Genomic DNA, 14,248 nt, shown 5'->3' on the forward strand with positions numbered 1-14,248 from the left:
TATTGGGTTGCCATAAGAACTAACTTATCTATTTTTGGTTGTTAATTTAAGAGATAGTTATGTTTTGTTTTTAGGCTTCACTGACTTCAATCAATCAATGTTGATGTATTATAGAATTTAAGATTTGGAACCTTATCTTCTGACCTGATAATTTTCCATTTGATGAGGAAAGGAGTTAAGGTAAGACATAACAAAGGTAAGACATTAAGAATGAAATAATGGCTTATAGCCTGGGTTGAAAGTCTAGCTTCAAAATTTGAATGCAATATATTGTCAGTGAGCATTATTTATTCTTCCTAAAGTGTCCCAACTTGGAAATGATGAAGCTGAAGCTCAAAAGAAAAGGACAGATTTTCCTACCACTTAGGTAGCTCATTTTCTGTCGTACTATATTGCTTTCCAACTGATCAAATATAAAATAGACCATCAAAACTTTCATTTTCATTTTGAATGATCTCTTTTCCACATTCCTGTAGGATTTATAATCCTGGCCTTGCCATGCACTACTTGCATATGCTCCTATTATTGTTGTTGCTCTTTTTGATGAAGAACACTTTCCTTGCTGATTCCTCTCCCATGAATTCATCCCTCATAATAGGTTGAACCGTGCTACGCCTAGCGTAGTTTGTTAATCCAGACTTGCGGAGCTGACCTGTCAGAAGTTACAGTCTTTCTACATTGGAGAAACTTCCCTGTCTTTCTCCTAAATCAAAGAATTATTAATTACACAGTTTTGATATCTCATTTTCAATACACTCTTTTTTAACATTCTCTATGTTCAATAATATTAATACTAACTACAGTTTGCATGACATTGTGGCATAATGGGTATGTATTGCAGTGCTTGTTTAATTTATATAAATTTCTGCCACGATTTTTATGCCCTAGGAATGATCACATGACTTGGCCAATGGAAATAGTGATAGGAACCTTTTTTTTCTTTCCCCCCAGGCTCACACAGGGTGAGAACATTTGCCAGGCACTCATATAACACATTGCCACTCTCTTCTCACTAACCACAACCACAGACAATTGTCATTCAGCCTGATTCATCCCTAACAAAGCAAACACATATTTAACACTTGGTCTTGATGACTAAAGTCAGCGATTTTACTCATCATAACTGCAAGTTCCCACCCTTTCCCTCCATGCTGGTGATCTGCATCTGAATTGCCTGGTGATTACTCTCCTCGGTTCATTTTGCCCACTCTCATAAACAATCGCCAATCCTTGTGGCCCTGTGCAAAAATAGACCCCTGGGTGGGTCATTCATTGTGTGTCCAAATACTGGACAAGTTTGTAAAGCAAATTCATATTTTCACGTCTGTCATATTTCTCCTAACCTCAACCTGGAACACGTAGCTTTCCCTAAGGTTTTATTAAAAAAGGAGTATGCCCATATAGAACGTGTTCTCTTTTTTTTCCTTCTTCTGATAGAGCAATTTCTTTGACTATAGAAGATGAATTTCACACATTTATCACATAAAAGATTCTCAGCCTCTCTTCCTCAGTAACCTAACTAAGCACACAACATTTAGTTAGTAAAACATTTTGCTGTATTAAATACATCTTTTCTTTGCAGCCAGACAGTCTATGCATTTCCCAGAACATGGGCTGATTTTATGTGCACAAAAACTGGACGGTGAGCCCTTTAACACACTCTTCTCAATGGTAAGCCTATTCTGCATTATAACACAAAATGCATTTTCTCAAGGACTTCTCTGTATTTTGCAAACAAGAACTGAGGGTATTTGGTTGATGTGGAACCTGATTCACGGAAAGCTGACATAACAAACTTGAGCCTAAGCAGGCAGTCCCTGGACAAGTTTGTTTAGAACCTTGACCTTTTAACTCTGTCTTTTGCTTTAACATTATGTAGGATCGATTTTTTTCACTCAGCCAGAAGAAAAAAAGAAAAAGCTTTAACAGACATTTGAGAATGAATTGTTACCTCTTACTCATCTTGATGTATAAACTCTTGACTGTCAATGCTAAGCAAGGAAATACCAAGGGAAGAAATTCAGTTATATTGAAACACCAAACACAAACACCACACAACAAGAAATGCAGACCACTTTAAACTGCTAAGTTCTGGTATTTGTGAACTTTTGAATGAATTATGTGAGATGAAAGTTCATTTTGATATGGGTTGGATCTTAAGACACATCTTCCCATTGAAATTACGTGTATCTGCTGATTATGTTCTTGGCGAAGAATGAAAAAAAAAGCCTATTTAATGCAAAATAGACTTACACGATGGTAATAATAGTACTATTTCAACTAGACCTCACTTGTTTCAGTGGGAGAAAACCTTTCCAGCTCCAGACTTTCACACCAGGACCACTTCAAAAGCAGATGTGACTGATTCTGTTGGTAGCAGGAGATGCCTAAGGGACAGGCCACATGACAGAAAAGCTAGAGATGCAAGCAGGTTTCAAAACCAGTATCTTAATTCTGCTTTTCTATAGGATGAATGTCATTTTTCTATCTGCATAAAGGATGTCAGACAGTCCTCAGGTTCCCCGAGTTGAAAAAGAAGGAGCAGTTACTCTCTGGCAAGTGAGAATCTGAATGCGGAGCATCTCTCATTCCGTCATTACACATGTAGACCTGCATTGTGTGCAAGACAGCAGTCTCTCTGCAGGTGGCACAAGACCCAGGATAACACACAGAAAGGAAGTGTCAATGAGGAAGGAGGAAACATATGGCAGGTTAGGTCTGGGTAAGGAATATCTGGATTTGTAGATGATGCACCCCGCGCAGTCATAGTGAAGAATGAGGAGTCACACTCAAGCCATGTTTTTAGCATTTAAGTGGTAAAGTCTGCTTTAATTCCTGGCTTCCACATCTCTGAAAGGAGGATATTAGATTAAATGATTTCTCAAGGCCTTCTCAGCTTCAACATGCTATCTTGTGCTGCCAGCATGCGTACACAATACAGTTGTAGGGAGGGGTCAAGCAGGAACCTGGCAGAGACCTATATATGGAAAATGAAGGCCTGAGAAGAAAGTGACTGGGTACCAGCCAGAGCCCAGTGAAAAGCAGAACCCAAGATGGAGAGTGGGACTTGGAACCGAGATAGAGGCCATGCTCAAAGACCATGCTTTTGGCATGCTTTTGAAACTCCTTCCAGGGTAGCTTCATGGGTGAGCTGGCATCGAGTATCTGAGTATTGACCAAGACCCCTTTAAACACCTTCTTGTGTCTGGTCAGGACTTAGCCTGGAGAATATGCTAGAAAGAAGGCATCCTCAACCATTGCATCATGTTGTGTGGTGGTAGGGATTTCCAAACCATTGACTTGGATTAACACCCTTTTGGATTTGACTTTACTCTTTCCTACCACCTCACTGAAATTTTCTACCACAGTAAGTCATTATTTCTGATGAAAATAAGCCACAGCCCTTGGCCATGATGGGGAGAGGATAGGGTTGAGAGTTATGGTCATATTGGGAGACAAAGAGAGAGTATACAGTGACTGAGACTGGGCAGAACCTAAAATATATATTGACCACCTGATTGTTTTAGCCCAAATACAGTATTAGAGTATATGGTCTTTCTTGAATGGAGTAAGATTTAAATTTATTTAACTGTTAAATGAAAATGTATAGTATATCCAAAAATATTAAAAGTACCTATTTTAATGTCATTGGTAAAAATTTCCTTTTTTTAATCCATGGCCTTGAAACATATAAATACATTGATATATTACATCATGAAGTCTTCTGATATTTCCCCTCAGTTCATGTTTACTTTGCACACATGACTTTAGAAAACATTTTGTACACTGCTAAGATAAGCAAGACCATCATTTATGAGAATTTGCTGCATTGTTCTACCTGTAATATTCTTCAGTAGGTAGATGATTGTCTACTAATTAAAATCAAGATTTTAGAGATTTAAAGAAAAAAAAGACCTAATTTGTTGCTAAGCAATTCTTAAGAATAATCATATTACAGAGAAGCAGAAGAGATAAATCAATATGTAAAATCATTTAAACTTAGAAACACATTTTCCTTTAGAATCTGTATAATTGATAAGTTTTATGTTTCCTATTAAGTGGTTGAAAAGCCTCCATGGCATCTTCACAGACAATGATGCTTATGTTCTAGGTGGCTGAGCCTCATATTTAAGAGAAAAAAAACAAGTTTTAGTAACAAATCAAAGTTTCACTAACACCTGGAACACAACCATAGACTTTTTCATGAGACAATGACTTCTACCATAAATGAGTAGGAAAGATATTTAATAGGAACAAAAGTAATTTTTCTCCTAAATTAGTTGTTAGAAATTTCAACTCCTATGGAATCTCATTGGAGCGATGATATTAAAGAGAGATTTACGTCAACTATATATCATAAGAAAAAAGGGAGAGATTTGGCATACAAGATAGAAATATGAAGCTAAATTATAAAATGGGGTTCAATTATAAAATGGGGTATTTAAGCATGACAAATGTAAGAGCAAGGATTCTTAAATAAAAAGTTGTAATAAGTTAGATGTGAGTTTTCAGTACAGTGTGAGAATCAAATTATCATAAATTTGGATATTGAGTCTTCAGGAAGGAGAAAATTCAACTAATATTTACTAAGAACCTTAAATAAGCCTGGTGCTCCTAGGTCCTTACATATTTATTACTTCATTTTAATTCTCACAGATCATATTGATATTGACAATATGGCAGACAAAGAAACTGAGGGTTTAAGAAATCAAACAGATTTGTTTAAAATCATATACTTAGTCCTTCTGATTGCAGGAAACAGTGCTCCAAATCTGTCATATGCCTAGAACAATCCTACATTGCCCACATGTTCTTTTAGGCATCTCACCACTTGAAATATTTGAAGATGTTTATCATTTGCAAAGATGAAAGTTCCATGTATTAAATAAGTTGTAGTCAAAACAAGTGCCGTGTTTTGCCATTTGACCCTGGGCAAGTTGCATTATGGCTGTGGAGGCCACTGTGCCCCATTTTCCTCATCTATAAAGAATTATTTATTTATTTGAGAAAGTGAGTGAGCGTATGAGTGGGAGGCGCAGAGGAAGAGGGAGAGAGAATTTCGAGCAGACTCTGCTGCTCAGCATGGAGCCTGACCTGAGGCTCCATCTCATGACCCAGAGATCATGTCCTGAGCTGAAACCAAGGGTCAGAAACTTAACTGACTGTACCTCCCATGCACCCCTTCCTCATCCATAAAATGGACGCAAGAGTAGAACCTACCCACAGGCTGCTATGAGAGTGAAATGACATAAGGTATGTTAGACGCCGTGAAAGAGATCGAAAAATAAGAAACAATTAATAAATTATTATTCACTCTTATAATTATATTTCAGATATTTCACTGGCTTAAATAACCCTTTTTAGAAAACAGGAAATCTGCTTAAATAAAATACACAACTTGCTCCTGTAAACATTAAATCTTTCAAGAGAAATTTAGGTATATTACTCAAAGCACCCGAGTAGTGCTGTTGAGAGTGTTGGATAAAGTGAAGCCAATCGTTCTACTGCAGGTCCTCACTAACCCAGAAAATCAAGTCTTTGGAAGATTTCAAGTAAGACTAGAGAGCAAATTATAAAGTACTAAATGAACACACTGCCTATATTAAAGACTGAAAAGATGATCCAATAATTATGTCATGTTTGCCTTAAACTGTTAAATAGGTTTCGAACACTTGAAAATTATTTCTACTTTAACTTCCTTAGCGCCTAAACTGGATACAAATGGTGATGTTACACTTCCAGGGAAACAGTTTCTTTTCATTTTTTTGTGAAAGCATTTTGAAAAGTTGAAGAGCATTCTTGAGAAGCTGGAGGTAATGTATTGTCATAAAGTGTTAAACTAGGAAGCAAGGAGCTTTTCTATATGGTAAATTCTGAACACTATAAACCTGTAAAAAATGACAGTAAATATGTAATGTAAATAGATTTCTGGAGACTGATTGAAAAGTAGAAAGTTTCACATACGATTATACGTGTGTTCTAGAATAACTTTACAAGCAAGGGTATTTTAGGCTACCTGAGAAAAATGAGACAGCGGTTTCCTGATCGGCTTGTTCAGAGGACAGATGTACTTAGGGAGAGCCCATTGGCTCTTGTTTGTTTTTTCTCTTGATTTCAACTACTTGTTTCCAGTCCTATGCATAAAAGGGAAGGGAAGATAAAAGACTTGAAGCAGCTTGGTCAAAATATCCATGAGGTATTGTGTGTGTGTGTTTTCTTTAAATGCAGCAAAAATTGTGATATATGCTAACTTTTAAACAGCTAAACTCATGTGTTTTGAACTTCAACAAAAAAACTACGAGTCTCACATTTTGAGGATAATTTAATAGAAGCAATGGCTTGGAAGAGGGAGAAATTTCAAATAAAGGAAATGAATTCCTCTTCTGCTGTTGTGGAATGAGGTAGATGAGACATGTGAATGGAAGACAACTGTTCAGACTCTAGGACCTTCAGACAATCCATGTTATTAAAAACAACATTTGGAAATACTGAAGTTGTAGTTCTTAGATATGGCTACAAAGCAAGTGTTTGTTGTAATTAATGATTTAAACATTTCTGAAAAACACTTGGCATTTCATAAGAACGTTAGAATGAGTAGCTAGATACTTTCAGCGATCAATTCCATGAAAAAAAAAATAGTCAACATGAAAACAATAACAAAAGCAACAAACTGTGTCTCTGTGTTCATCGTCCTGTGTTGGGAGCAAAAAGCTTTGCTTTCTTAGAGATGTCAGAAGTGCCGCCCTGCCCTTGCTCCAGAGAACTCCTCGCTTGCTTTTCACATGCAATGGCTCCATAATCCCAGAAATTAATAGAGGAAAGATGAAGAATTTATCAACAATTTTAACATGATCCTTTCCAAATGTCTTCATTGATTACTAAAGATAAGTCCTCTCCCTTGTTTCATGGAAGAAATTTTCAAGTGCTCATTATAGCCCAACTAAGGGAACAGAGTCTAACTTGTCATTAGGCTTTTATTGCATTCGTAAGACGTGTGGCATCCCTAACAACATCCCTAACAACAAATGGAGTGAATTCCATTCCACCTTTCCTCTACCCACAGTGCTGTCTGCATCAATTATCAGGGTTGAAAAATGATGTCTGGGTGTCATTCTCAAAGTAAAAAAGGGCTTGACCTTGTCAATCTGGTCACAATTAAAGGATGCAGTATGACCTTGGAGTAGAGTTTAGAAAAGTTGGGCAGATGGAAGACAAATAAAAATATTGTTAGTTGAATTGCAAAACTGTAATAGTGGCGGTTTTGTTGGATATACAACTAGAAACATTGAAATAATAGTCTAGAGCCATAAAATTTCATTTGGAAATTCATTCTGAATAATTCAGTTTAACAACCAAGAGGAACATAGCATCAGTATACGTTTTATTTGTAGTTTAGAATATGTCTTGTCTTTTAGTTTAACATTATTTCATTTTGGTATAGAAGTTCTCAATTATGTACTTCTTTCAGTAATTTCTCATAGGATGGATTAGGGAGCTGTCCCATTGCATTTGAAGATATCCTCCAGTGCCCCGAGGCTCTTTCTCCCCTATCCAGCATTTACTTCCTCAGAATTTTCATTCCTTCTGGTTGTATAGAATAATGTAGGGATGTCCCCTTAAATAAATTGTGTTCCTGGAGTTGTTCCTTGTTCTTGGATTGGAAGTAGACATTAAATATTTAGCCATTAGTGTCTCATAGGAGTACATGTGCATTTTTTTTTTCATGTTGGAAGTCACCAATTAAAACTTTTACTTTTGAAGGAAGAAAGTGTTCATTTAATCAAAATTTAGTAAGTGTCTATTATATGCCTGGAATGATGTATATAACAGGCACTGGAGATAGATCTGTGAACCAAATTGAAATCTGTGCTATCATACCACTTACATTTTGTTGCAAAGAAGATGAAAAATAAAGTAAAGTAAAATAAGAAGTATTAAAGAGAGTTGATAGAGGTTATAGAGAAAAATTAAACAGGGAGGGGAGACGGTGGTCCCTGGACAAAGTGGGGTTTGGTTCTGAGGAGAGTTTGGGTAGGTCTTGCCACAAAGAAAACATCTGAGTAAATTTCCAAATGAGGTGAGTCGGGGAGCCATCAGGATATCTTGGGAAGAGTGTTTCAGGCACAGGAAAAAGAAGATGCACCTGGGAGCCTGATGTTTGGTGGTGGAATCAGTGTGGCTAGAACTTAAAGCTTGGAGGAGGAATCAAGGTCTTAGAGGGAACTGTGTGAGTGTTGGGGTGAAGAATTTGGGGGAGGCAGATTGTTTAGTACTTTGTTGGCCATTCCGAGGACGTCAGTCTTTTTTCAAGTGAGCAGGAAGCCACTGGAATAGAATCTGAGGGAATTTCAGTCTTCTCTTTAACAATTATAATGCTCTGAGGATTTTTAAATTGGAGATACTAAAGAACTATAATTCAGTCATTTTATAAGTAGATTAAAACCTCCTAGCTGCTCACTTTATGTAGTATGATGTGTAAATTTCAAAATAGATCCCTTTATGTTAAATCTGTCAGGCTACAAATAATTATTTTTGTTTCTGGAAGCAGGAAGTTGAATTAGCCAATTTTACTGAGCCCACAGTATTTCGCTAACTATTCAGAAACGTAAAATGAAGCAGGGCCAGAGTGCTATCTAGTTGAGATGCTATGCACCTTAAAGAGATTCAATTAATAATCTGGCTCAGTGAAAAATTTCTAAGTTACAGCAGGAACTACATAAATTCCAGAAAAGAGATAACGAAAAAATATCTTGGAAAACACAATTTAATATGAAAGTTTTCTTTTTATCAGTAAAAGTTTGGGAGTCTTCATAATACTTTTTATTGTTTACTAAGTTTAGATATTGAATAAACTCTTTATGTTTATTATCTTGGTCACACAACTACTATTATTTCCTAATATTATTATGATGTATTAATATCACCATTCCTATTAGTAGTAGTATCGGTTATTATTAATAGAAATGAAAAATCAAGCTTAAATTTAGGGAGGTCAAGTAATTTTTATAGTGCAGAAGAGCCAGAATTGGTTTCCAAACCCGGTTTTGCTGACCCTAGAGTCTACACACTATGGAAAACTGCCTCTCCTTTATAAAGTTAACATTAGCAAACTTAGAAATCAACTTGCAAAGCTGTTATGCATGGAAACATTTAATGCTATGATTATAACATACTGCTTGTATGTGGGTGACACATAGTAGGAGTCCATAAAATGCTAGTTCCCTCACCATTTCCCTTCATAATTGGTAAAAACATTTCTTATTTTAAAAAGAGCAATAGAGGACGGCACGTGGAGTCTGTTTAAAGAATGTACTTCCTTTTTTATAAACAGTTTTACAGTATTGGGCATCATTTCATAGGGAAATGCACTCCTCCTGTTGACGCTTAAGGTAATTCTCTACATCAACAGTGCGACTGTACACACATAATGGTAATTTTAGAGTGGAAACATATCAATCACAATTTGTACATATAATTTTGGAAGACATAGTGTGCTATACAGTGTCTCCAAGGAATGTGTTTGTTCTGTAAGGAAATTAAATGCTGCTCCACAATAAATGTTACTGAATGTTGCACCACTGTGTTCTACCTTGCACTCAAACTCCTTGCAAAACTCGGCTTTGACAGGTATACATTTGACAACTCTGAACCATCTAGAATCTTGACCCCTATTCAAAAATATTTTTCTTTTGTACAACTAAAACCAGGCTCTCATCTTTTTTGGGGGGGGGTTAAATTATTTTCAGCTTCTATCCTCATATTTTACCTTTGTGTCGAGTCAAGTCATTGTTAATTTTTCCCCTCAATTATCCCATTCAAACACTGAAAGGCACATAAATTGTAACCTGTGTCTAATAGCATCCTGAGAGTCCATGTCATGGGACTAACTTATAATGAGATCTTTTTTGGCTTCTCCAGCAAAACTAAATCTTCTTGGATAATATCCAAAACATGTCTGTCTTATATCAAATTCTGCTCTAGAGAATGCGGTAATACAAATGTGGACCACAGTAAACACATCTCCAGGTCCAGTAAAACAGTAACTTTAATTAAATATTAATTTGTTGCCTATAATACTTTACAGTTTTTAAAAAGATTTCAAATATATGATCTCATTCTTCATGGCAGTCCTGAATAATAGGTAGAATTGAAGTTATACTCACATTTTACCCATGAGGAAACTAAGACTCTAAGACAATAAGCCACTTGTCTAAAGTTAGACACCTGGAAAGAATTAAAGATGGTTTCAAGTTGAGGTTTTCTGACTCTTATTCCAGAACTCTTCTCACCACACCATTAAGTCTATGTGAAAAAGTTGTAGTGAGGTCACTCATAAATTTGTGGGTAAAATATAAGTACAATATTTTCTTTGGGACAAAATATACCAAGAAATCTTGGAGTCATTCTTTGCTTGGCAATATAGATTTTGCCTGCAAATGTCAAATTTCATTCTGCTGAGAGTACATTCTGCAATTTTTTCTGGGAGATTTTTTCAGAGTATCAAAAACTTAAAAATTATGAGTAACAAAGGTAAACTAGCCCAATCAGCTATGAAACAATGAAATAAAATTAACAATAATTTTTAAGATATAGTACTGGCACAAGATTAGCATGGAACCATTCAAAAATAGAGCCATATATATTTTTAAAATTTAACATTCCAAAGGAAATAGCAGTGGAAAAGCCAAATTATTGGAAAATTGGTATTGTAAAAATTTTCCATCTTCTTTATCCATCTCACAACAGAGAAATACATTCCAGATGGATTAAAGACTTAAAATATATAGGTAAGAATTTAACAAATTGATGTTGCTGACTATAGTTGCCCATGTTGGAGGCTACACAACTCAGGAGTTATACTCACATGGACTGGTACACCTTCTTGGGTGAGGAACGTTAATACCCGTGACTGGCTTTTGGTTGGGAAAGAATTTTTTTAAAGAGAGAGATATATAAAAATCACATAAGAAGTGAATGATAGATTTGACCACATAAACACATTTGAATGCTATACATCAAAGACCATAAAATTAAAAGACAATCAAGAACTGGTAAGAACATTTGCCACAAATACAATAATCTCATAAGACTGATGTATAAAATACACATACATATGTAATGACATTAAATTTAGCTTTACAATGCCCAAACCCGACAGACACTATTCATTACTTACATAAGTTAGGGCAGTGCTAACAGGTGTAACAAAAAGACTCAACGGTGTAAAATGGCTCAAACATAATATAAGCAAACATTCTTAAGTTTTTTTTTGTACCGGGGGCATCTTAGTAGTCTGGTGAAGCTTAGGACCTCTTTTCTGAATAAATTTTTAAAATTTTATTTATTTACTTGAAAGAGAGAGAGAGAGAGAGAGCATGAGCGGTGGGAGGGGTAAAAGGAGAGGGTGAAGCAAACTACCCACTGAGCAGGGAGCCCCAAAGCGGAGCTCCATCCCAGGACCTGGACAACATGACCTGAAATGAAGGTAGATGCTATCCAAGCAACTGAGCTATCCAGGCACCCCATCAGAAAATGTTTTTAAATACATAAAATAGATGGGGCACCTGGGTGGCTCAGTGGGTTAAAGCCTCTGCCTTTGGCTCAGGTCATGATCTCGGGGTCCTGGGATCGAGCCCCTCATTGGGCTCTCTGCTCGGCAGGGAGCCTGCTTCCCCCTTTCCCTCTGGTTGCCTCTCTGCTTACTTGTGATCTCTCTCTCATCAAATAAATAAATAAAATCTTTAAAAAAATACATAAAATAGAATTTAAAAGATTTCAAAAGAAGCCAATTAAATTGAAGTGTAACAGTAAAATATTACAGGAACATGTGAATAATAATAAAGGTGTTTCTTTATTAAAACATTAAGTAACAAAATATAACAGCTAGAAAAGTTGTGCAGACAGGAAGAAGAGGAAAATGTGGGCTTTGATGAGTAGGTAGTAGTCTTTGCTAAATCAAGTTAGCAATTTGATTTTTGATGACTATACCCAGTGAGGTAAAGTTTAGAGTGAGGAGGTGAGAACTGTTGTGGAAATAAATCATGAAAAGAAACATTTTGGAGAGCAAACTGCCAAGATGGATCCAGTGTTTGAAAATTGTTCAAACTCTTGGATCCACTAATTCAGTTTCTATGAATTTTTCTCAAGAATAAAAACTAACAGAAAAATTATGCACAAATTGTTTATAACAGCATTAAACAATAATATATTTATTATCAATTAGAACAGATATGTTTACAATAGCCAAAATAAATTAGCATTGTCAATGAAATTGAGGTACATCATCATATCATAGACTATTATGCTTTTGAGTTCTAATAAATAATAGCTGAAACTTCTTGAATACTTATAGATTTTAGGCATTTTGCTAATCATTTTATACCCTTTAGGTCTTCCCAGTCACCTGGTGAGATACTTTCTTGATCTCATTTCAAAGGTGGAAAAACTGAACCTCAGCAAGGCTAAGTGTTTTGCTGAGGATTTTACATCTAAAATCCATTCTCGCTTCTTGCTTACTAACAGGTCTCCAATTTTGTTTGAGTTTGCAATGAGCTCAGCCGAAAATACTGAGCCGCTAGACTAACACAATTGAGGCTGGCCACATGACCAGTTATGGCCAATTCATTTGAAGCAGAGATTGCTATTCTAAAGGAAGACTCAACAGAACAGGACTTCTCAGCCTTTTGACCCTCATCTTTCCTCCTTTCTTCTCCCAAACGAGCAGGTGAAGCCTGTGTGGGTAGTAGTCATCTTATAACCATGGCTGAAAACCACAAGCTAAGAATGGCAGGACAGGAGGCTAGGGGAAGCCTGGACCTGAGGAAATTCTTGAAGACTGCACAAACCCATGTTTACGTAAGTCCCTGAACGGTGTTTGATTAAGTCACACAAGTTACATTGTTAGGTAAGTACAGCCGAAGATCTATTTGATGCAGCTGGTCAGTGGAAAAATCAAGACTTAAGCTCAGATCTATCAGACCCAAAGATCTTTTAAGTACTAGTATATACTGATTATGTGTTTATTCGCTAATGTTAACTTTAAAAAGATACTAAAATTGTATACGTATGTATGATAGCCACTATACTAATATCCCTGGAAAGAATATAGGAAGAGACCAAAATTTTAATAATGGTTATCTCTGGGTGGCAGGATTATGAGGGTTAATTTTAAAAATAACTTTATAAGGAGATTTTGTTGTTATAAATGTAATTCTTGCTTATTGTGGATAATTTGCAATTTGAAGAATAGAACAAAGGAAAATGTAAAATGTGCTACCTTACAATTTTCCCTACATTTATATTTTTAAATTGTATATGCTATTTTGTATCCTGCTGTTTTTACTTACTATTATAGGCATTTCTCATTGTTGTCAAATATTTTAGAAATACCATGTTAATGGCTACCTATTATTCCAGCATGTGGATGAGTACAAATTGTTTAAACATTCTTCAGTTGAAAATTTTAAACTCATTAGATTTTTCGATAATAGAAATAATGCTCTGGGAACACCTAAGTTTATAAATCTTTGTCTGTTTCAGTGACAGTTTTCTTAACATAAATTCTCCAAAGTAACACTTCTCAGAATTTTGTTGTTGTTACTGTCAGGAACTTTTTAATATGTGCTTCAGAAATATTGCAAAAGTATTGGTACCAGGTGTGTATGAGTGTTCCATCATTTGGAGGCCTTGAGAGTGTCCCCCTGCCTTTATTTACCTCCAGTTGATTGATTAAATGGATTTCCAGAGTCTGTTATTTTATGTTAATTAAAATATGCCTTGGTAAACGGTGACAGAATTACCGATTGAATCAAAAATACTTATAATTTGTACAAAAGGGAATCAAAGGAAAATGACAGAGCTGAAATTTCTCCTACTTCTGGTAGGAGTTTTCAGCCATATTATAAGGTAATTCAAAGACACCATGATAACATAGAGTAAGACGATGTTAAGAATAGAAGATTTTTTATCCATCATTAACAGTTAGTCTTTCTTGGGCACCTGGGTGGCTCAGTGGGTTAAGCCTCATGCTCAGGTCATGCTCTTAGGGTCCTGGGATTGAGGCCCACGTCAGGCTCTCTGCTCAGCAGGGAGCCTGCTTCCCCTCTCTCTCTCTCTCTGCCTGCCTCTCTGCCTACTTGTGATCTCTGTCAAATAAATAAATAAAATCTTTTAACAAAACCAAACAGTTAACCTTTCCCTAAATGTATATTTTTCCTTAAAATAGCCAGTGAAAGTGAAAGATATATAT

General features: G+C 35.9%; 1 pseudogene across 1 annotated transcript in view; it reads left to right on the top strand.

The window, feature by feature from the left end:
• LOC308343297 (large ribosomal subunit protein eL43-like) overlaps positions 1-14,248 on the top strand; it is a 116,062-nt pseudogene that overhangs the window by 54,323 nt on the left and 47,491 nt on the right. The window lies entirely within an intron of this gene.

The sequence above is a fragment of the Martes martes genome (genome assembly GCF_963455335.1).
Source record: "Martes martes genome assembly, chromosome: 5".
NCBI classification, from domain to species: Eukaryota; Metazoa; Chordata; class Mammalia; order Carnivora; family Mustelidae; genus Martes; species Martes martes.